The following is a 22,143-nucleotide window of genomic DNA, read 5'->3' as shown; positions in this document are numbered from 1 at the left end:
TCCACTCCTCTGGCTTCGCCTCGTCCCTCTGGCTCCGTCAGGCTCCTTCATCCCCTCGGCTCCACCTCAGTCCTCTGTCCTCTGTCGCTCCGGCTCCACCGCAGCCTCCCGGATCCACATCTCCGCGTCGGTCGCCGGCGCCATCTGCTCCGCCTAGGACCTCCGGATCCTCCCCGTCGCCCTGGCTCATCGGCTCTCCGTCTCCGCCTCCTCCACCACTGTGCTCCTCTTTCTCCGGGTCCCTCCTGTCTCCTCCCTGGCTCCTCCCTCCTTCGTCGCCCCCCTGGTCTCTGTCTGCCGGCCTCCTCCCGGATATCCGTCCTCCTCCGGAACCTCCTCCCAAGTTCCCACCCATGCCTCCCTCTGTTGTTGCTACGGTGCGAGGACGCACCTTACGGGAGAGGGCATTATGTCAGGATTATGGACTATTCTGTGTGTGTTTTTGCCCCTGTGACCCAGTTTCTTCCTCATGTTGATTGTGTTAATTTGATTCCTGGTGTGTCTTGTTCCTCCCCAATAATCCTGCCTTTAAAAGCCCTAGTCCTTTCAGTTCTTGTTTGTTGGGTCTACTTGTTGAATGTCCTCCTTGTTCTTGGTTTTCCTGTGGAGTATTAAAGTGTGTTATTCAAGAACTCCTCGTTTCCTCGTTCCTTGCTCCCCGAGTGAATTGTGACACCGGCAGTGCTCAGTGCGCAGGTTTCACTCTCCATCTAGCTGTCGTGCTCAATATTCCACTCTATGAATGTGCGTTCCGCTCATGCTCACCTGAAAAGCAAACTCCGCTCAGTGCACCGGCAGGAAATTTCTATGTAGTATACTTGCTCCTGTTTGGAATAGCGCTACTGTGCTGTAACATGCTGTAGCACATCTGTACTGGGCAACGCTGGTAAAATTACGCTACCTATGCTCTACTCACATGCTCTGATAATACTGAATAAAAATAATATATTGATATTTAATATTGATATATTTTCTGTCCAATTTTGTTACTTTCAATAAAAGTGGTTATTGGCTTGTGTTTTTTTAAATTCAGTATCATTAAAATGGAGTTAAATTAAAAAGTCTTACAAAATTACTTTATATTATTTAATAAATAATTATTACAGAGCATTTTCCATTTTCGGCCACGTGCATCCAGAATTTTCGGTTTCGGCACAAAATTTTCATTTCTGTGCATCCCTAGTATTTTGTGTGCTAGTTTTATCATCCAACAATCATAGACTAAAGATTTGAAGTGAAGGCTACTGTGAAGCAACATATGCAGAACACGAATGACACAATGTAATCATTTCAGTTTAGTACATTTATTAGTTAATATCACAATACAATAAACAATTTTCGTGCCCTTAATTGTCCTTACTTTACTGACCTTCCACAAAAGTGCCTCTGCATGACTACAAGAGTGCCCTGGCCGTGCAATACATGAACAACCCGCTGTCTGTACTTCACCTGTCACTGATGCTAGCACCCAAGCCTTATGATGTGATGCATGTAGGCTCTGGCTCGGCTCAATGTCCGCTTTTAGATACATAAGGTTGTTTCCGACATCCTTAAATAACACCCAACCAACTTTATCACTGTGTAGATACTGATACGCCTCTGAGCTTTTCAAATTGTTCATCGCCTTACCATTACAGGCTACTGAATCTACAAAATAGCTAAAAATGCTACAGTACGTGATCATAGACTGTAAAAAAAGATAGACGACGCGTCTCCACTTCCTTCCACTATAGAAAAGTGAAGCCAAAGCATCTCAGTATGGCCGCTGCCATCTTGAGTAAATTATGTAATTTGGAGCCAGAGTCTGCACAGTAGAGGTAGATTCATTTGGAGCCAGAGTCTGCGCAGTAGAGATTCGTATGGAGCCAGAGTCTGCACAGTAGTGTCGTGGGGTGGAGCCGCAGAATCAAACTCCCACCCAAACTCCCGCAGCGCAGACCCAATCAACCACGCCCCCTGAACTTCTCATTTGACTGCCCTATACTGAAGGCTTGCTAAAATAAGGTAAATACTACTACTAACGACTTAAATTTAAAAACACACAATAATATACTATATGTGACCCTGGACCTTAAGTCTTAAGTCGCTTGGGTATATTTTTAGCAATAGCCAAAAAAACATTGTATGGGTCAAAATTATCGATTTTTCTTTTATGCCAAAAATTTGGATATCAAGTAAAGATCATGTTCCATGAAGATATTTTGTAAATTTCCTACCATAAATATATAAAAACTTAAATTTTGATTAGCAATATGCATTGCTAAGAACTTAATTTGGACAACTTTAAAGGCGATTTTCTCAGTATTTTTATTTTTTTGCACCCTCAGATTCCAGATTTTCAAATAGTTGTTTAAAAAAATTACCCGACTGGTTTTGTGGTCCAGGGTCACATATATTGAAAAAGAGTAGTGACGTAGGCTATTTTTTACAATTATTTAAAATGAACAACTAGTCTACCACAATGTGTGGGACAGCAAAATCAACGATCTTTAGTTTAATATGTCACTAGAAACATCTCTAAAATGTCAGAAACGGTCCTGCCATTTTAAATCAAGTTCAACTAACGTTACAGGAGATCGATTGCTGTAGACAGTACTATAATTGATTAGAGTAGGCTATCATTAGTTTTGTCTTCCTAATTATTATTTTATACCCATAAAAAGAATTAGTAACTGCCAGATAACGATCACTTGCTTTTTCCCGTCATGGCTAACTTTAGGCGTGTTATCTTATCTAATAACATTTATTAGTTAGCTTATAAAGCCCACATTTAACGTTACCGAAAAAACTCAGTGATCCATCAGATCCAGTAGGTCGGTTAGCACAGTTTACTGCTGAACAACTCATTTTGTCAGTGTGAAATAACACAGAAATCGAAAATTAATAGTTGGTTATAGGGCCGGGTAAAAAATATAGATATCTCGATATTAATCGATTCTCATTTTTACGGAAAAATATCGATTCCTAAATCCCAAGAATCGATTAGTCTAGCCTGTTTTCAGTTAATGGACGATCCAATAAATCGCAATAAGCATTGTGCTTTGGTACATTTCATATGAAACAAAGTCTCAGATTTCAAATTCTGTCCATTGTATTGCAGTATTTAAACAATAAATGCCGTTTTGGCGCTGTTTAATGTGAAGTGACAGATCGCTGTAACGCCTCAGATCAACAGACGCGGCAGCGCATGGCGCACGTGAACTGATCATCTCCTCCACTTTAATACCAGTTTCAGCACAAAATAATCATGACTAAATATCCGAAGGTAAGTTAAAAAAAAGAGTACAACTTTACAATCCGTATCCTGTCTCATGTAATCGCTCAATCGGTGTTTCAGCCGCGTAAAGACGCCAAAATAACGGCTTGTAAACAATGTCACGTAACGTCACATTTACCTCAGAAAAAAAACATATTCGGTGACTATGAACTCATTAGTCAGATAGAAAAATAAACTGTAGAGAGGGGCATTTTGCTTACTATATGCACCATATAACATATTCATTATAATTTTTACTGTTCTTCAATGTTTAATTTGTTTGAATAAACCCATCAAGTTTTTATGACAGCCACCATTTAAATGTTTATATTTCAAAAAAAACGAATTGAAGTAGAAATATTAATATGTAACAGTAACTTTATTATTGTAAAAACTTCATTAATTTTAACCTTCAATATTATAGTAATGTTGTACCAACTGACTCTCATGTATATTTTACAGCATTAGTTGAGATTTTTTTTCCTTGAGAAAATTTGGCATGTACTGTACCCGATATATATCCAAAATAATCGATATTGAATCGAATCAAATCGAATTGGTAATCGAATCGAATCGCAAGCTTGTGAATGAGAATCGAATCGAATCGTGAAATTTGTGTCAAAACCCAGCCCTAGTTGGTTATATCTTCAATCTCCTCTCGAAGCTCCGACAGTCCGCTCAGAGAAGCTGTCAATCACAACTGTCAATCATAACGACACGCATGCTATTTTTATAGCATCAAATTACTAGCTAAAATCAAACATCACAAAAACGAACAATTGAACATATATCAGCATAATAACAACTACCTTAAATGACCAAAACTATCTTTCGGAAAATTGTATTGGAAGTGTAATTCATTTTATTATTTTGACTCAAGTCCCATTCGTTTACATGGAGAGGGCGGGGTTTAAGACCTGTACTGCAGCCAGCCACCAGGGGGCGATCAAAGAGCCCGCAGCTTCACTTTTTAGGAGGTGTGGGGCACACCCGTACGTGATACGAGGCCACTTCTTCAGGTCATCTTCCCAACAATCTACCGCGGAGGGTAAATGCACTGTTTCACTATTTTACTATAAAGGTACTATTTCACCCTTTTTAAGTTCACTGAAGTTGTTCCCACATCGTTAGCAAGTTTGGATCGCTAAATCTTGAATGATTGTCAACTGTTGAATGAATGAGTGTCACGTCCCGCTTATTTACTTCAAACCGGAAGACACTCCCACTTTTAACGCAAGGCCTCATGGGGCGTAGGAAACTTGTGGATACTCACCAGTGTGTGAGTTGGAGGCTAGTTATAAGTTTAGCACAGATATATTTTCACTCACTGAACACTCTGACTGAAAGCTTGAGAGTTGCTCTCCATCGAGCGATCTGTACTTTTTCAATTCATCTCAATGGATGTGCAGCGCACCTGGATTTGACGTACCGTAACATCTAGTGTGTAGGCGAGCGACTCGCCGTTGCTTTGCTGATAGTGATGTTTTTCACACATGCAAAGAGAGAGAGCGAGAGTCTTACATACCATGCTGAATCGACACGCTACATGTAAACCATATTCTTTGTTGTATTTTCATGTCAAAATAATGGAGTTAATTTAGAATTATTCAGCTTTTTAGAACAAGCAGAAGATATGCCGGTTCCTCTGGTAGTGGGCGGAGCTAATGCGCAAACGGCAATCTCATTGGCTGGTGCTCATCTATTACCGTCCCTGTTTTGATTTCAGCAAATCAGTTCGAGCGAACGCTGACACCGTGATTCATATTCATGAACCCAGCAGCTCATCAATCCTTAGTGCGTTGTATATTGTTATTAGTAGTAGAATTACGCTACATGTAAACCATATTCTTTGTTGTATTTTCCTGTCAAAATAACAGAGTTCATTTAGAATTATTCAGCTTTTAAGAACAAGCAGAATATACGCTCATCTATTACCGTCCCTGTTTTGATTTCAGCAAATCAGTTCGAGCGAACGCTGACACCGTGATTCATATTCATGAACCCAGCAGCTCATCAATCCTTAGTGCGTTGTATATTGTTATTAGTAGTAGAATTAGTAGTAGTAGTATTATCTTTTAATAATAATTACTATTATATATTACTATTATCTATTTTTTACAGAAATCCTGAATGACCAACAATATCTTAAGCATCACCACCAGTCCAAAGTTCAGTTAAAATGACACATATGCTTTCATACATGGTTACCAAGTTCTAATCACTAAAGTTCTATCATTAAATAATGCTTAATTATCATAATATAATAATATAATGCTTGATTGACTGATTAAGAAGCTACGATTTAAGAAGCTGTGTGTGTGTGTGTGTGTGTGTGTGTGTGTGTGTGTATATCAGTCTAGCGAGTAAACTAAAGAATTGACTAGCCAACGGTGATTATATTGCCAAGGTGTGTGTAGAGGGTTGTTATTGATTATGTTTTTTTTTAGCATTTTATTTTAGATAAGAGATTATTTTAATATATTAGCAATAATTGTTACATTGAAATACTTTTAAGGTTTTCATGAGGCCCCCTAGTGTGTCCCAGTCCACAGGTTGGAAACCAGACCTACTACAAAATCAAGTGAACTATAATAAATGCTTTTGGCTCTTTCTTTTTTTGTTGACCTTTACGTTTTGCTAGCGCTTAAGTCTAGCACAAGCTACAAGACTTGCTTGTCACCCTTTTATGTTTTAAGCCACAGATTCATCATGGATGCTCACAGTGCACACACTTGTGACACACTCGCAAACTTTTTGAAATCTAGCCTAACAGATGTGTGCATTTGTGCATCTCCAAGCAGCAATGGCAAGCAGTCAATAAGATTTCCAAAGAAAAAAAGCGCAAGAGGAGGGCGAGGCAGTGGGAAGTGGAAGCCAAAAACAACATAAAAAACATCAAAGTGGCAGCTAGCTACTGCCCACGTCTGCTCAACCACTGTCTCATCCATATTGTTTGCTCTTTTTCCCCATTCTGTGCAAATCGCAAGACCTTCCTCCACATTGTTTGCTGAAATGCTGTCAAGAATGGACTTACTATGGGTTAGTATGTGCATGAATTTGTGCCTTGCGAAGGGTGCTGAGTTGTGTCTTGTAGTGCGTGGAGGTCTGTAATGCCTGGAGAAAGCTGTCCGTTAGCATTCATTTCAATGCCAGTTCCTTGGTCTTCTTGGAAGTACGCAATTTGAATTCTGCCATTTTTGCTCGCAGCCACTCAGTTCCGGACACAATTGTTTACAAGTCAATCAGGGGCTAACTGGACCATGCAAACCAGCCAAACCTTGACCCCTTGGTGTGTGCCTGTCCTAATTTTTCTTCCAAAACCACCAATATGATGGCTTTAGCCTCTCTTATGCCCCCAAAAGCTCTCAAAATCATCCAGATCACAAACTGACTGGTGCATAACATAAGTTGAAAAAATTGTTCCCTGGAAGTTTGTCTTTATAACTCATTCAAAGTTATTTCAACATGATGGCTACAATGAAAGGGTCACTTATGTACAATAAAACAGCTTTTTTTTTAGGACACTCATATAGTGAACATCATTTTGACACATTTGTCAAAAGTACTACTCAATTCTTTAAGTGCTATTCTCATTTCTAAGTGCACCTATTGCAGAGCGGAATAATGTACTCTGGAAACCCATGTTAGCCGCTTTGCTGGATTGAGTTACAAGAAAGAGTACTGTTTGCCAGTAAGTTTGAGGCTTGTAAAATGAACTGCTTGCCCAAAGAAGTAGGTGGCCAAGCTGTAGTACAGAAAGGCGAGCCAAAAGACACAGCATGAAGCATCTACATAAGTATGTTGAGATTACAGAATTTGAAAAAGATTGTGCTTTATCATGTTAACGTTGATGTAATCTCTCTTTCTCGAAGTATAACTACCATTGCACAGTACATATGAAAGGATTTACCACAGGTTAGTTCTATATTTGTGTATGTTTGTCCATTTCATTATTTCAAACTAATTCTCATGCAAGCAACCGTAAGCAATATATGGCAACCGTACTTACCTGCGCAGAGCACTTGGTGGCACCTCCGGCTTCTCTGATTGGTCGTAGCAGCTAGCCGTTCCGTCAGGTATCCGACCTTCCTCTCTGAACATGGCAGCGGCTGCAGAACTGATAATCCCCACAGCGTCCTGCACACGCGTCTCCAGGGGATAATCCCATTCATCATATGCCACAGATATCATCCCCATCGGAAAGGCTTCCGGGGTTTGTTCAAGATTTCCTTTCGTCAGACTAGGAACAATCCACACAAAGCCAGCCCCGGTGAGCCCTAGTGAACGGGCTTCCTCCATAACCAACGCTGCTTCGTCTTTGGAGCAGTAGAGGAGGATGACGGGTGACTGGATCCGTTTGAGCTGGACATGGGCACGGTCCTCAGGTTCGCCAACGCCGTCCAGCGTCACTACGCTCTGAAGGTCCCAACGAATGAAGCTGTGGTCCACCGTGACGCGAACGGTGGCTATGAACTCCTGGAAACCTGGGAACTTGGTGGTGACCACCGAGAAGACGTGCCAGTCATACTCCTCCATTATAGTAAGCATCAACAGCGCCTCCTGCTGGAGGGAGGCCCCAAACTGGAAAAACGAAGAACTGGAATCCTGGAAGAACGAGAGAGATAGAGAGAGAGCAACAGGGAGGGAGAGCCAAAAAGAACAGGTGGTGGAAGAGAAAAGGAGAAAAGGAAATATGAGTAGGAGTGAAGACAGAAAAGGAAAGTTAGATAAAGAGATGCGGGGAAATATAAATCATGTGTTGTCACATCCGACTCTGATAGTTTGGTAATTGTACTTCCACCTGCATTCTTGCAAATGGACAGTCGTCGGTTCTGATAAACCAACTAAACTACCTTAGCTGAACTGGAACAATAAAACTTTAACATTTTAAACTGTTTCCTTAGCTTGACATGGTGCCTTTCTGCTAGTGTTAGCTTCCATTTGAAATGTACAACAGTATCTGAGGTGGTAAATAGCGAGGTGATTCTCAGACTACGGTCCATGAGGAAAAACGATGAGTTGCACGCTATTCAGGTGACTCTCAGAGGATTTCATGTTGCCAACTCAAGTCCAAAGAGACATTTTATAAATGATTGTTACTTCTAATGTTTCACTGATGCTGTTGCAGCATATATTTTTTTCCTTTTTACTTCAAACATAATGTAGTTGCAGACACAGCAATGTTTCCATCTTCGCTATTATGTACACTGCATCCAAATCCAAACTCACTTCTGTAATTTATCTTGTTGTGTGTACATTTGGTCATTATACATTCAAGCTCAATTGGCTGGGGTTAGAAATATGCCTGTCTCTGAACAATATAAAATGGGTTTTAAAACATCCATGGAAAGTATATGGAATAAAAAGTGCTTGAAAGTAATGTGAACATTATTGTTCTCTCTGTGCAATATTATTGTTTACTCTGTCCAATTTTTACTCATAAATGTATGGGTTTTTTTTATGCATGACCCTGTTTTTCTCTAATGTTGTTTAATGTGCTATATGTAGTCCTGTTTATACTGCATTTTTGCATATCTTTAATAAAATACAACTTTTTGAACTGCTGTTTACACATGTACAGTGGTCTCAAAAAGCATTTGGACACTTACTGTAAGCCACATTTAAAATGTACAAATGTCATTGCATTGGATAACAAAAGTGGCATTTATTTGAAAGAAAAATTACACAATCACACTTTGAAGCAAAAACCTACAAAGGTTAGGTTTTAAATGATAAAACAACAAATACACTACTGTTCAAAAGTTTGGGGTCAGTAAGATATTTTTTGTTGTTGAAAGTAATTAATTCTTCAAAGAAGAATTAAACTGATCAAAAAACATTAATAATCTCACATTTCTATTTCAAATAAATGCTGTTGTTTTTAGCTTACTATTCAATCCAAAAATGATCACAATTTCTACAAAAATAAGCAGCACAGCTGTTTCCAACATTGATAATAATAAGAATGTGACACTAAATGGAGTAATGGCTGCTGAAAATTCAGCATTGCTATCACAGGAATAGGTTTAAATTACATTTGAAAATATATTAAAATAGAAAATAGTTGTTTTAGATTCTGGTATTTCACAATATTACGGTTTTTACTGTATCTTTTAAATAAATCCAGCCTTGGTAAAAAAAAAAAAAAAAACAGACGGTAGTGTACTTTGATACTTTGTATCTAATGCAACGATGTTCACAGATTTTAAGTGTGTCTTTTGGGGGCCACTTTATGTACTCCTGCTTTAAACCATAAAATATCTGCTTTCATCCAGTTGTATAACATGAAATCATTTTGCTTTGTTTCATCACCCCTGAGAAATATTTGAAAACAGTGGAAGGGCTGTTTCTCACTGCCGCTGATAAAACAGAAGTTTCTGTACCCTACTACTGAAGCCTTCAGCTTTACGAACTTGGAAGTGTGAAAAGGTCTATAGAGGGAACAGGAACGAGCAAGAGAGAAGGGCACACATCAGGAGCAGACAGTGAACGCTGAATACAGGAGAGGGAAGAAAGACAGAAATTGCTGCACACTGTCACACTGGAGTCACTGACTGAGTTAAGAATAATAACTGCATCCTTGTGCGGTGACAGCTTGATATCTCAGAATACACAAACACATAAACGAGCAACAATGGAGCTTATGAATATCATGGTTCATGCGCTGTGCAAACACACAGATGCTGATCTGTCCAACACGGTGCTGTGACAGATTTAAAATACTGAGATTAAACAAACAGTGACACACAAATAAACAGGTAAGGAGGAGGTATTTGCCAAGGATTAGCACCATACTGTGTGCAGAATAAAAAAAGGGGCCAAAGGCTATTGAATTTACATGAGGTAAATGTATGCTCCTCAAACTGTACTTCACTGTAACTGAACCTACTGAGAAAATTGAATTTTCAGCTCATAACTGAGTCACAAAGCAATACATCTCCACTGATCCAAAACTGAGCGAGCACCAAACTTCACATAAACCAGTTATGTCACGTTCTAAAAATATATCACACAAACAATTCAGGAGACATTAAAACTGTGTCCCAGATACACTGAGTTAATAAATCAATGCAAATGTAGTGGCTGCACTCTATGTTTTTGGATGGTCCCTTTTGTACTGTGAATGCAGCACTTCAGGGTTTAAGAGGCTCTAGGATGAAACTGGATTAGAGGTATGCACACAGCTCGGGCGCGCTCACGAAGCTCAGGTGCATGCGCGCACACACACACACACACACAAATCTCAGGTGTAAATGGATATATGCAAAGGTGCACATACTTGTATAGCCATGTGTACATGTGCACACTCATACAGTGCATCTAATCAAAAATACCCAGACTTAGACCAGGTTTCGAAAATAAATCATACAGACTCACACACAAGAATCTTTTTTTTTGGTACTTGAGGTGCTGAGAGGTTTTCCAGTTTGGCAGGAGGTTGATAAGCATGTGAAGAGGGTTAGGATTTAACTGTAGCGCTGGAAGTTTGCAGGTAGATGCACACACACAAACAAACACACAAAAAATGTGTGTGCCTGGAAATTGCTTTAATCAGAGAGGGTATGAGGGTCAGAGCGCGGAAATATCTTTCCATTAAAGCACTTCTTCAATCTTGTCACCCATTTGTCCACACATCCTGACCTTGGAGCTGCCATTTTCTTGATAATGCTGCATATGAATGTTGCTTAATGAAAACACTCTTTGACTGCCACTATGAAGATATACAGTATAATCATTGCAATCACTGCAACACTGTCTAATCTTTGTTTTTTATGCTTTCTTTGATTACTTTTTGTTTTCCAGCTTTGGAATGTCATGCAAATTAAAAAATAGAAGAAATGGAAAAATCATATCAATAATTCAACATCCACATGGATCTTTTGAAGTAATCTCAAGTGATATAGACAGAGTCCAGAGATTATCCTGATCATCCACACATACTGATTAGCCCTCAAAAATGTTAAAATGCTCATTCATATTTGCATTTCCAAAATACAGTTTATCAAAGATTATTTGATTTGTTTATGATGGTTGTTAGCATTATGATTCAGAATATGACGCTTGGGAGTTTGCTGTCCTACGGTCATATTATTTTTTTAAATACAGAAACTTAAACACATTAGAGAGTAATGAGCTACTCTGGCACTAAAGACATTTGGAATAAATCTTTCTGAATGTATGCTATATGTCCCAAAGCAATCCCATTTTTTTGGTGGAAAATGCCTGCTGTTCTCACTTCATCAAAGTGGGAGAAGTACAGAAAAAGCTCCCTGTTCTGCTATTACTCAGAAGAGACTGGCCAGGGTTTGAACAACTGTCTGACTGACACTCCAGGAGAAAACAAAAACAGGCAAAAAAAAAAAAAAAAAGTATTGAGAAAATCTCGAAAAATATTCATGTTTCCTTCTTTACATTATAATGTTGTTCACTTGTAGAGAATGTAATAATTTATTTTAGTTTTTTTTTTTTTTCCAGACAAAATAGCATGGAATTAAAATATAATGTGTCAGCAATAACATGAAAATAATTATAGACTTGTCAATAACTGCCAGAATTTTAATATTGTTGTATAAAAATGCCACCCTCCATTTTGTGGCACTTACACAACCATTCAAAAGTTTGGGGACAGTATTTTTTTCCTAGGAAATCAATACTTTTGATTAATTAAAAACATATTTGCGGAATAAATGTAACCTAAAGACATTTAATAATGTTACAAAAGATCTCTACTTTTAATAAATGTTCTTGTTCTTCTTGTTTCTATTCACTAAAGAATCCTGAAAAAAATGTTTCCATAACAGCATAACTGCTTAAATATACTAAAAAGCACAACATTGATAACAAAAATAAATGTTTCTTGAGCATCAAATCAGCATATTAGAATGATTTATAAATGATCATATGACACAGAAGACTGGAGTAATAGCTGCTGAAAATTCAGTTTTCCCATAACATTATATTTTAAAATATATTACAATAGAAAATAGCGATTATAGCTATAGTCAGGAATGACCTAATCATTTTAGCTAGCATGATTTTAGAGAGGGTAAAAGACATAGTCCATGATGTTTATTAATTTAGACAGTACTCAGCCAATTATCTCCTCCAGTCTAAGTTAGAGCCACTGACAGAACTTGCCTTTTTTGGTTGATCATGTTCAACCCTTTAGCATCCCCTGCTCTGAAGAGCTCTGATGATCATTGAAGAGCACAGTCATGAAGGATAGGAGGACTTGGACCATACTTCCTCCTTGGCACGAAAGTGGTACCTCAGACATTTTGCTAGATGACCTATCTCTGCCATCGCCACTGGATGTTGTTCCGCCATTGACCTCTTAGATCAGATCAAGAAAGGACACTCAGAAAAGATCACCTTTTGTAAGCTGACAGCCCACACCATTAAGCCAGTTCCTGTGAGCCCTGGGCTTCAACCTACCTTCATAAAGATATATTAGAGCCAAGGGATCCATCCGTCAGAAACTGACCCTTGCAAAGTCCAGGTACACATAGGTACATGAAGCCTTTGCAATCAAGTGTACTGTCCTGTTGATAATATCTGTGATAGTAATAGAAAACCAGACTCACCTGAACATGATTTCCTGTGCATGGGGCTGCCCGACAACCCATAACCTTGCCACTTGTGCTACAGCCACTGACCCAGAAGCTTGGTAACAAATATTTCATCTTTACCTCTACCACTTCATTGCACAGCAAGAAACACACTGAGAACAGTGACATGATTTTGAATCATGCACACTGACCCAAGTATCTGAATTAGTTGCACTGCCATTTTATCTTATATTAAAATATATATGGTATTTTATGGTATAAAGTTACATTGACATGTCAACAAAGATAGAATTAAAATGCCTATCCTCACCGAAATCATGTGTACACTCATTTTGGCAGTACACAGAAAAAAAGTCTTGCTGCATTCAAGATAAAACAACAACAAAAATGTATCTAATAGTTAGATTACACTGCATTGCACAAATGCACAAAAAGACATTTCAAAAGAATGTTTCAATGTGCATTGTATCATGACCCATCTATAGTGATAATATTGTGTCTTGAGATTCTTTCTGATTCCTGCCTCTATAAAGACTCGCTGAAGGCAGAGAAAGAAAAAATGTAGTATCATAAAATTAATCTTGAGAGGCTATAACAAATAGGAGTAGGAGATAATGAGCCAGTTAAGATAGCAAAACAGAGATAAATTAGATAAAGGCAGATCTGGACAGACTGACAGAAAGGAACAATGTGTAGCAAGAAAGAACCTGACAGTATCCAAGCCACACAAATTCATCTGTGAATAATGTCCCAAGGCCAATGGTATATGGGTACTACTGGTTCTCTCCAATTTGTCATTGTTGGTGATTACACTGTTGGCTCTTATCCACTCGAATGCCTTAAAAACATTGGATGGGACTATATTTGGCAGCTTGACTAAAACTCTGCTTAGGCACCCTATGAGCATTCAGGCACAAAAAAAATCAAATAAATAAATACATAAAAAATTAAAACAATTGTTTAATCTGAATCCAACTGTGTGTTTTTGATATCAGAATTACAGCAAACAAGGAGGCACCAAAGGTGGCAACAGTACAAGCTTGGCAGAGCATCACAAAGGAACATGTCCAATGTCTACAGTATGAGCTGTTAGCTTCAGGTAATGAATAATCGCTAAACTATAGTAAGACTGCTGCTTTCTACATGGTTGTGCAAAATTCAACTTTGAAGAATTATCTCACTTTCAATTTGTGATTTTTTTTTCTTTTTTTAAATTGAATTGGCTATGTCTCACAGGAATTTGCTGAAATGTAATTCAAAGAAATTCAACATAGGTAATGCATAATGCATTCTGGAAAATCAAGTGTTCAAGCACACTATCTGTCTGTCTGCTCTTTTGTGTCTAGCCAGCCAGCCAACCATCCATCCATCCATTCTCTTTTTGGTCCCACTATAGGCCTACATCCAAAAGGCATCTAAATGTCTTTACTCATGCCATAAATGCATTATTCCAGTTATCGTTCCTTTAACTATAGGTGTCACAGGAGCTTCTTTGATTGCTCCTTTTTCGTTTATTAATCTGTATTCGTCAAAGTGTTCTCTGAAAGTTGTCTTAATAAAGAGGTTCACTGTCTCACCTGTCACTTTTGAAAGAATTTTATTTCCCTGTCCTCAAATCTATTCTCTTTTTTCATTTAAGTATCAGAATGTTCTTTCATTTCTAACATCTTTCCATCTGAACATGCCACCATGAAGCAGGTCTTGCATTCCTTCCACTGCTCTTCCAAAACATCCTTTCATCAGAACACTGTACTTGTTTATTCTAACCATCCATCATCCACCTAAACATACTCTCAGCCATCAAAACGTAACATGTCTCACTTCACACACACCTCCACCCTGACATCTCTCCGTTCCTAAAGCCCTTTATCACAACAACCACTCATCCATCAAATACCACTATGATGCACACACACACACACACACACACAGATGAGAGATATAGGCAGGGTTTATATTTTGCCACATGTGTCACTTATCACTTATGTGTTCTCTCTTTTGGAAAAAAAAGTAGAATATATTATATAATTTAGTATGCAGTATGCATACAGATTTACATGTGTGTGTGCCTGTACATTAGTATTCGGTGCTGAGTCTCCCTTTTTGAGCGGAAACACATTATTGTTTCTGCTTGCAGAAACAATGCCTTTTTAATGTCTCTATTATTCTCCCCTTAGGCCAATTCAAACCCCCAAATACTCAAAATCCCAGAATTCATTAAAACTTCATTACTGTGGAAAACTCAAAGTCCAATAAAATCGCAAGAGCAGAAGCATCATGCAACTTAAGGAAGACTGAGTTCATAACGTGCGATGCCATTCAACCAAAGTAAGCATTTCTTCCAATGTCTTCCCTTATTAGATCAGGAGTAATGAGAGCTATATAAAAAAATCATATTCAAATCCCATATTAACCACTACCTATTACTGGGCCCACAAAGAATGTTCATGCCTTTGCACATTTTCTGATTGATTGTGAAGGAAAATCTGTGGAATGGATTTAAAGTAGGGCTGTCAGTTGATTCAAATTTGTAATCGAATTAATTACATTACGTGGCGATTAATTAATCTAATGAATCGCAAATTAAATTTGGCAGTGAAAATACCCACAAATTATCATTTAAAGCCAATATTGTGTTAAATGAGAAAAGTATCATGTAGACAATACAAAAAGTAGCTTTAGAAAGAAATATTATATTTGATTAAACAAAATCTATTACACATAAATGTTTAGGCTATAACAGCCTAACATAAGCTATGAAACATAAAAGAAGATAATTTGAGAAACATCTCAGTATTTTTTGTTCATACAATGAAAGTCACTGGTAACCAAAACAGCTTGGTTACCAACATTCTTCAAAATACCTTCTTTTATGTTCCGCAAAAGAAAGTTAAGTCATACAGTTTTTAAATAATATGAGGGTGAGTAAAGATTGACTAAATTTTCATTTTTGGGTGAACTATCCCTTTAATGTTCTTTTTTTTAAATTGTTATTTATTAATATGGAAATTATTTTTTAAATGAAATGATATTCTAAATAAGAAACTAAAAGGTGGCGGTAAATGTCTTTAAGTCATTGAGTCATTAATTCATTCATTTCGTTCAAACGGCTGATTCATTCAGGAATGAAGTAAATGGCTCTCTTTATGAATTTCTGATTCACACGATTGAATCCATTGAAAACTAATAGTCAACTTGTTGCTATAACTCAAATTAGCTGTAGTTCACCACTATATACTTGTCCATTAAATAATTGTAAGTGTACATAATTGTAAATCCCAAATTGGTTTGTATTTTCTTTTTATTTTCAGATCATGCACTTGAATGCAGCAAATAACACTCCTTGGTCTCCCCTCACCCTTATGTAAAAAATAAATAAAGAAATAAATGAAATATATTTACAGACATATAATTGGTGTTTTTCGTTTCTTTCTTGTTACTATGCACACCTTGATGGTAAAGCAAATTTTTGAACTATTTCTGTTCTGAGAAGAAGTGGTAAGCTGTTGATGCCTGGTTGTTATTTGCTGCATTCAAGTACATAACCTGAAAATACATGGCAGAGTCTTAACTTTGATAAAGAATATCTCTTTGGGTTTGTGACTTTAGTCTTATCTATGCACAATCAGCTTGTAACACTCCAAAGAGAAAGGAAAACTTGAAATCGCATCATATGACCCCTTTAATGGACAAGCATATAGTGGTAATATAGTAGTGAACTACAGCTAATTTGAGTTATAGCAACAAGTTGACTGTTAGTTTTATCTTATTTTATTTGTATTTTGCGAAGTTAATATAACCCAAAGCATTGTGTTGTATAAAAAATGTTGGTAGATTTACCATGCTAATAACCGTGGAAACGTGTCATTACAATCTATAAAAAGGGTTTATGTGGTGTTTTATCTTCGTAAAACATCACAAGATTGCAATCACTAGTAAACGGAAGAATTTATGTTAATAAACTTTCTGCTAAACATCCTATTGACAAAGCATGCAATTACTTTTTCATTAAAGCAGCCATGTTATATTTATAAAAAAATAAATGACAATTTACATGCATCTGGTCCGTTGATAAAGCCATGTCTCAGGTCACATGCGAATTATGGATCGCTTTTTCACAGGTGTCCAATCACAGCTGACCTCCGGAAAAGGGGAAGTAACCAATGGCGTTTGAGATTACAATTAAAACAGCAAGTCCCGCCCCACGACTGTGAACACATAAAAGTGTTCGCGCGAGCAAAAGCAAGCAGGTGAAAAAATACAGAGCGCGAGAATGAGGGGGATGTTCACACGTGTGCGATGAGACATATCCTCGCTCACGAGGGCTTGTATTGCACGCACAGGTGATGTGATGCGCGCGCGAGTGTTTAAAAAGAGCATGCAGGCTCCCGTTTTCTTGTGCGTGGATCTGTTATCCTTTCGTGGAAGCAATTTAGCGTGTGCGTAAACATAACTGGTGCACTCGGTTCTTTTTGGCATAGATTTGCCGGCATAGAAATTATGCAAATTATGTGGAAATCTGTCCACGTTTCTGTTAGTCTTGTGTAAGCCTACCAATAACCACTGCTGTTATGCCCTTAACCCTCATCCACGCCAAGAACACCATTTATGGCTGGCTGCACCCGTGTTGTTTGCTCTTTCCTCTGTTTCTGTCAGTAGAGCATTGGCATGCCAAGCAGCCTTCCCAGTATTCCCAGGTAAGTCAACTACATTAAATGCAGCAGACCCAGAATATCATATAAAAGAAGGCAACTCTGGATAACAAAAACAAAACCTCATGGGAACATAAGTCTTCCTGGTTAACTCTAGGAATAAAATAGACATAAAATAACACAAAATAAATGGAAAAAATGACAAAAAATAAATGAAAACTATGATAAATATGATGAATAAAGTTTTATCTAGTGGTGGTTGACAAATTAACTGAAAATAACAAACAATGAAAATAAATAATGATTTTTGTCATATTCAGGTTTCTTCATTGTTAAAGGATTTTCTGACCTATGTGCCTATGTAATTGAACCTCCCACCTGCAGATGGCAATACAAAGTGTGATGCAGTTTAACTCAATATTTTTCTGAACAGCAACAGAGGGGGTGAAAAAATGTGGTAACACTTTCTATGAAGCCCATATTTATAACACATTATAAGGGTATTCTTAAGGCATTATAATGAATGCATAATGCATTTGTGGTTATAAGCTATAAGCAACTTTGCAACTACATGTCAACTAACTCTCATTAGAGTATTAGTAGGCTTAGGTTAAGGTTAGGGTTGGTAGAATGTTGACGTACTTGCAAAGTTACTTGTAGTCAGTTTGTCTGTTGGGGAACCGTCAAAATAATCAAACTGATATTACATTAAAAATAGTTCAGAGCAAATATGTCTTATTACACATTCATCTGATCTGATTTTTAAGTAAAGTCTGACTGACTGGCTTTAAGTAAAGTAGCATAAGAAAGATGGCAAGATATGAGACTTATAATACATTATAACTATGAGAAATATAATCCATTGTAACTTAAGTGGATGCAACATGTTCACTGTGTGTTATAAATCATCATACTCTTAAAAGCTATAACCACAAATAAGTAAATATTATAAAACATTAAAACTGTTCTTATGAATATTCATAAGAACAGTTTTAATGTTTTATAATATTTACTTATTTGTGGTTATAGCTTTTAAGAGTATGATGATTTATAACACACAGTGAACATGTTGCATCCACTTAAGTTACAATGGATTATATTTCTCATAGTTATAATGTATTATAAATATGGGCTTCATAGAAAGTTACCAAAAATGTTCAACAAAATGTGCACAAATCTCTTCATATTGATGGAATAAAAAAAGGTCTCATTGCCTCACACCAAATCTACATTGCAAGGAAGTGGTGCAACATAATATAAATTGTTTCAATTAAAATCAATGATGATTTCTACAATGCAAACAGTTTTGTTTATTGTAATAGGAGCAATTTAGTTTCGTTGCATCTTGCAGTGTAGATAAGAAACTCATGCTTTGTTTAATTTAGAAGTAAATAACTGTAAATTTTCAGCTGATTCCCTTAGGAGTAAGGTAAAAAAATATATATTTTCTCATAATTTTCATATATTAATATATATTTAATATATTTTGTCATAATTTTCTCACCCTCATGTCTTTCAAAACCCATACACTATACCAAAAGAAACTAATAGTGCATTAACTGACTATAATTACTACGACTAAAAAATGAATTTAATAATATTACTATGGGATTAGATTTTACAACTAAAAAAAAAGAGTAACAGCTAATAAAATTCAAAGAAATCAGTGATTACATGTTATAATTTGCAAGGGAACTTGATCTGCATTTATTACTAATAAAACATACTGTGTCTATTGTCTGGACGTGGGCAATACAGATGAGCATGTGCTCTGGATGTATGTATAATAAATTACACAAAACTTATTAACTGCAAATTATATAATCACATAATGCAACATAATTAGGGAAGAGAATTAAGGTAAGAATGATACCTAATGCTGCTAGAGTGGCCATTCTAAGCAGTTTCTGGGACTGCACTCTCTTTTATTGATTTAATTATATTTTTTAATTGGATGGGATGCCAGCTAAAACCACCAATTTTACCCAGAAAGTTGGGAAAAAAGTCCAAATTCATAATGAAGGTGCATGAGGCAGTGCAACAACTTAAGTTTTCAACTTTAGTTACGCTATACGCTTACGATAAAGGTCAAAATAAATGAGGAGAAACACTGTGGAAAAAAATATTGTACCGCAATCACATACATTTCTATCCCAACAGGATTAGATTTCTCAGAGGACCAGAGTTAGCTGAAAAACAGTAGATCATTTGCCAAGGTTATGTGAGAAAAACACAAATGCGCTTGCTTCAGATGGAATTAAAACCATGTCTGTGAAAAACAGTCCTAAACAGGGATTTAGATAAAAAATAAAGAAAGAAAAAAAAGTGTCTATGAAATAAAAAATATACAGAAACAAACCTAAACTGAATAAAAATTTAGTTAACCTGAAAATAGCATTTAAAGTATTGTAGGTCAAATCTATAATAACTTTAATACACATTACACATGAACATGAGCACACATTTCTTCACCACGGTTTTATGCAGAAAGTATCAAACAAATAACAAATCTCATTAGTTAGATCAAAGTTTCATGTTTATTTAACCTTACCTAGAGTAACGTTCTGTCAACATTATGTCTAGAGACGCATATGACAACAACAACTCCTATCCAGTTCAGACACATACAGACACATTAACAAGGTGGCTCACAGACTGAAGAAAAGACTTCACTCTGATCTAATCAAAATCATTCACACCCTCACACACATTTAGTTGTGAGACACTTTCCAAACCCTTCGTCACATCGCAATCACACACAAAGCAAGCACATGACAGGCCAATTAATTAATTAGACCGCTAAACAATGATTAAAACACACACTATGTTAAAAGAGGTGAAATTAACATCTTCCTTTCTGTATTCCTAAAAGAGTATCTGCTGTATTAAGCGTGTCTGCGTGTGGTAATGACATGTTACTAGCGCCTGAAATCTAGAACACATTCACTGAATCTTTGAAAGTGCTGCTGGTGAGATTGCTGAGGGCAAAATAGTTTGTGCCAACAGCTTGCTTCAGCAATGTAAGCAAAATGTATATTAAGCTTGATTAAAAAAGCCCATTAGGAACCACTTCCACAAAACATCCAAGTCAAATATCTGAGGCACTTATGAGGGAGCATTTCTTTTTCAAGGAACACTTCCTGTAATTTAGCTATCTGACACCTATGCAAATGATTATTGAACTGTTACGAATAATTTGCATATGCCAAGCCATGAGGCAGAAGACATCAAACTACAGTATGCTAAATAAAACTACACTGCAACAAGAGTTCAGTATTTGTATTTCTGTTTTTGCTCAAAAATCTAAGTAGTTTTACAAATGCAAACTGTTAGGGATGTACTGATATTAAAATAATGGCCAACAGCTTAAGCTGAAAATTATATTAATGTTATGGCCAATTACCAATAAACAGCCAATATTATATAGTAATGTGTCTAAAAAAAATAAAAAATAAATTTTAAATGCTACAAGTGAATTTAGGCATCACAAAATTATGATTTAGAGTATGAAAAATGTATATTCATTTTGAGATTACTTTTGCTCATCATCGAAACTCAATCTAAATGTAAAAATAGGGGAAATGAGTGTGCACAATTAAATATTTCATAACCAATACATTAAAAAAATATTAAATACTGGGCTACTTAATAGTAAATAAAAACTGTACATAAAACATTCATTTGAGCTGAAATTCTTTGATTATTTGAAAAGAGCGAGACTGTGTCAGTTATAAGAGAGAAATGAAATTAGCACACTGTAGGAAATTGGTTGTCAGGGACCATGGTCAAATACACAATTTGATGGCCATTACACAAAAATATTAGACCTCAGAATGCCACACTTGACCAATCAGAATAGATTATTCCAAAGAGCAGTGTACTCATGGCCGTTGCCAGATATGAGGTCACCGAGGTCCGGACCTCTGAAATTTTTTTCATATTCAAAAATAAAATGTGTTCTCTGAATGACTAATTTGCCATTTAAAACTCCTCCTATGAGTGTCTGCATGTATAATTTAGTTAAGACAGTTTGCTAGAATGTTTAGTGTCCGTGGTGAACACAGACTGGTTCGTAGAATCCAGTCATAAAAACGGAATTCCTATAGCCTATAACGCGGACGGAATATGCCACATTTTGGACGAATAAATCAAAAGTAGGTCAGTACACTTGAATCAAAACGCGATATGGACTAGTGTCTATGAATATTAAGCCGCGAAACGACTATATGAATCCTGCATGTTCTGCGTGTCTGTGGAAATCAGGCGCGGACTGACCATCGGGAGAACCGGGACAATTCCCGGTGGCCTGGCAGCCGATTTGGCCCGCTATTTTAATATTATTATTGTAAAATTACCTGCCGAATGTACTAAAGCGATTATTTTCCGAATTTGCCATTCGATAATTAAATCTCTAATAAATCATGAATCGGTTAGTCATGACTGGCAATGCTTCGGCTCGGTTTGGATCAGAGTAATCAATGCGAGAGAGAGAATGGAGTGGACTGTGGAAGCGCACAGGTGGAGCAGAGAAGCAAAACTACTGTTCAGGGTTTCAAGTGCAGGTCAGTTTCATCTGTAAATATGCTATTGTAGTTTTGTCTTTGTTTACTTAGTTAAGCAGCAGCAGCCCACTGCTCATCAGTCATCACTCAAAATACTGTATAAA

General features: G+C 36.9%; 1 pseudogene; it reads right to left on the bottom strand.

Annotated features, from left to right (window-relative positions):
• LOC107702533 (glutamate receptor ionotropic, NMDA 2A-like) overlaps nucleotides 1-22,143 on the bottom strand; it is an 81,420-nt pseudogene that overhangs the window by 25,801 nt on the left and 33,476 nt on the right.

This window comes from Sinocyclocheilus anshuiensis, unplaced genomic scaffold (assembly GCF_001515605.1).
Source record: "Sinocyclocheilus anshuiensis isolate Anshui unplaced genomic scaffold, SAMN03320099.WGS_v1.1 scaffold218, whole genome shotgun sequence".
Classification (NCBI taxonomy): Eukaryota; Metazoa; Chordata; class Actinopteri; order Cypriniformes; family Cyprinidae; genus Sinocyclocheilus; species Sinocyclocheilus anshuiensis.
Note: the sequence above shows the minus strand (reverse complement) of the source record. Positions and strands in the feature narration are given on the sequence as shown.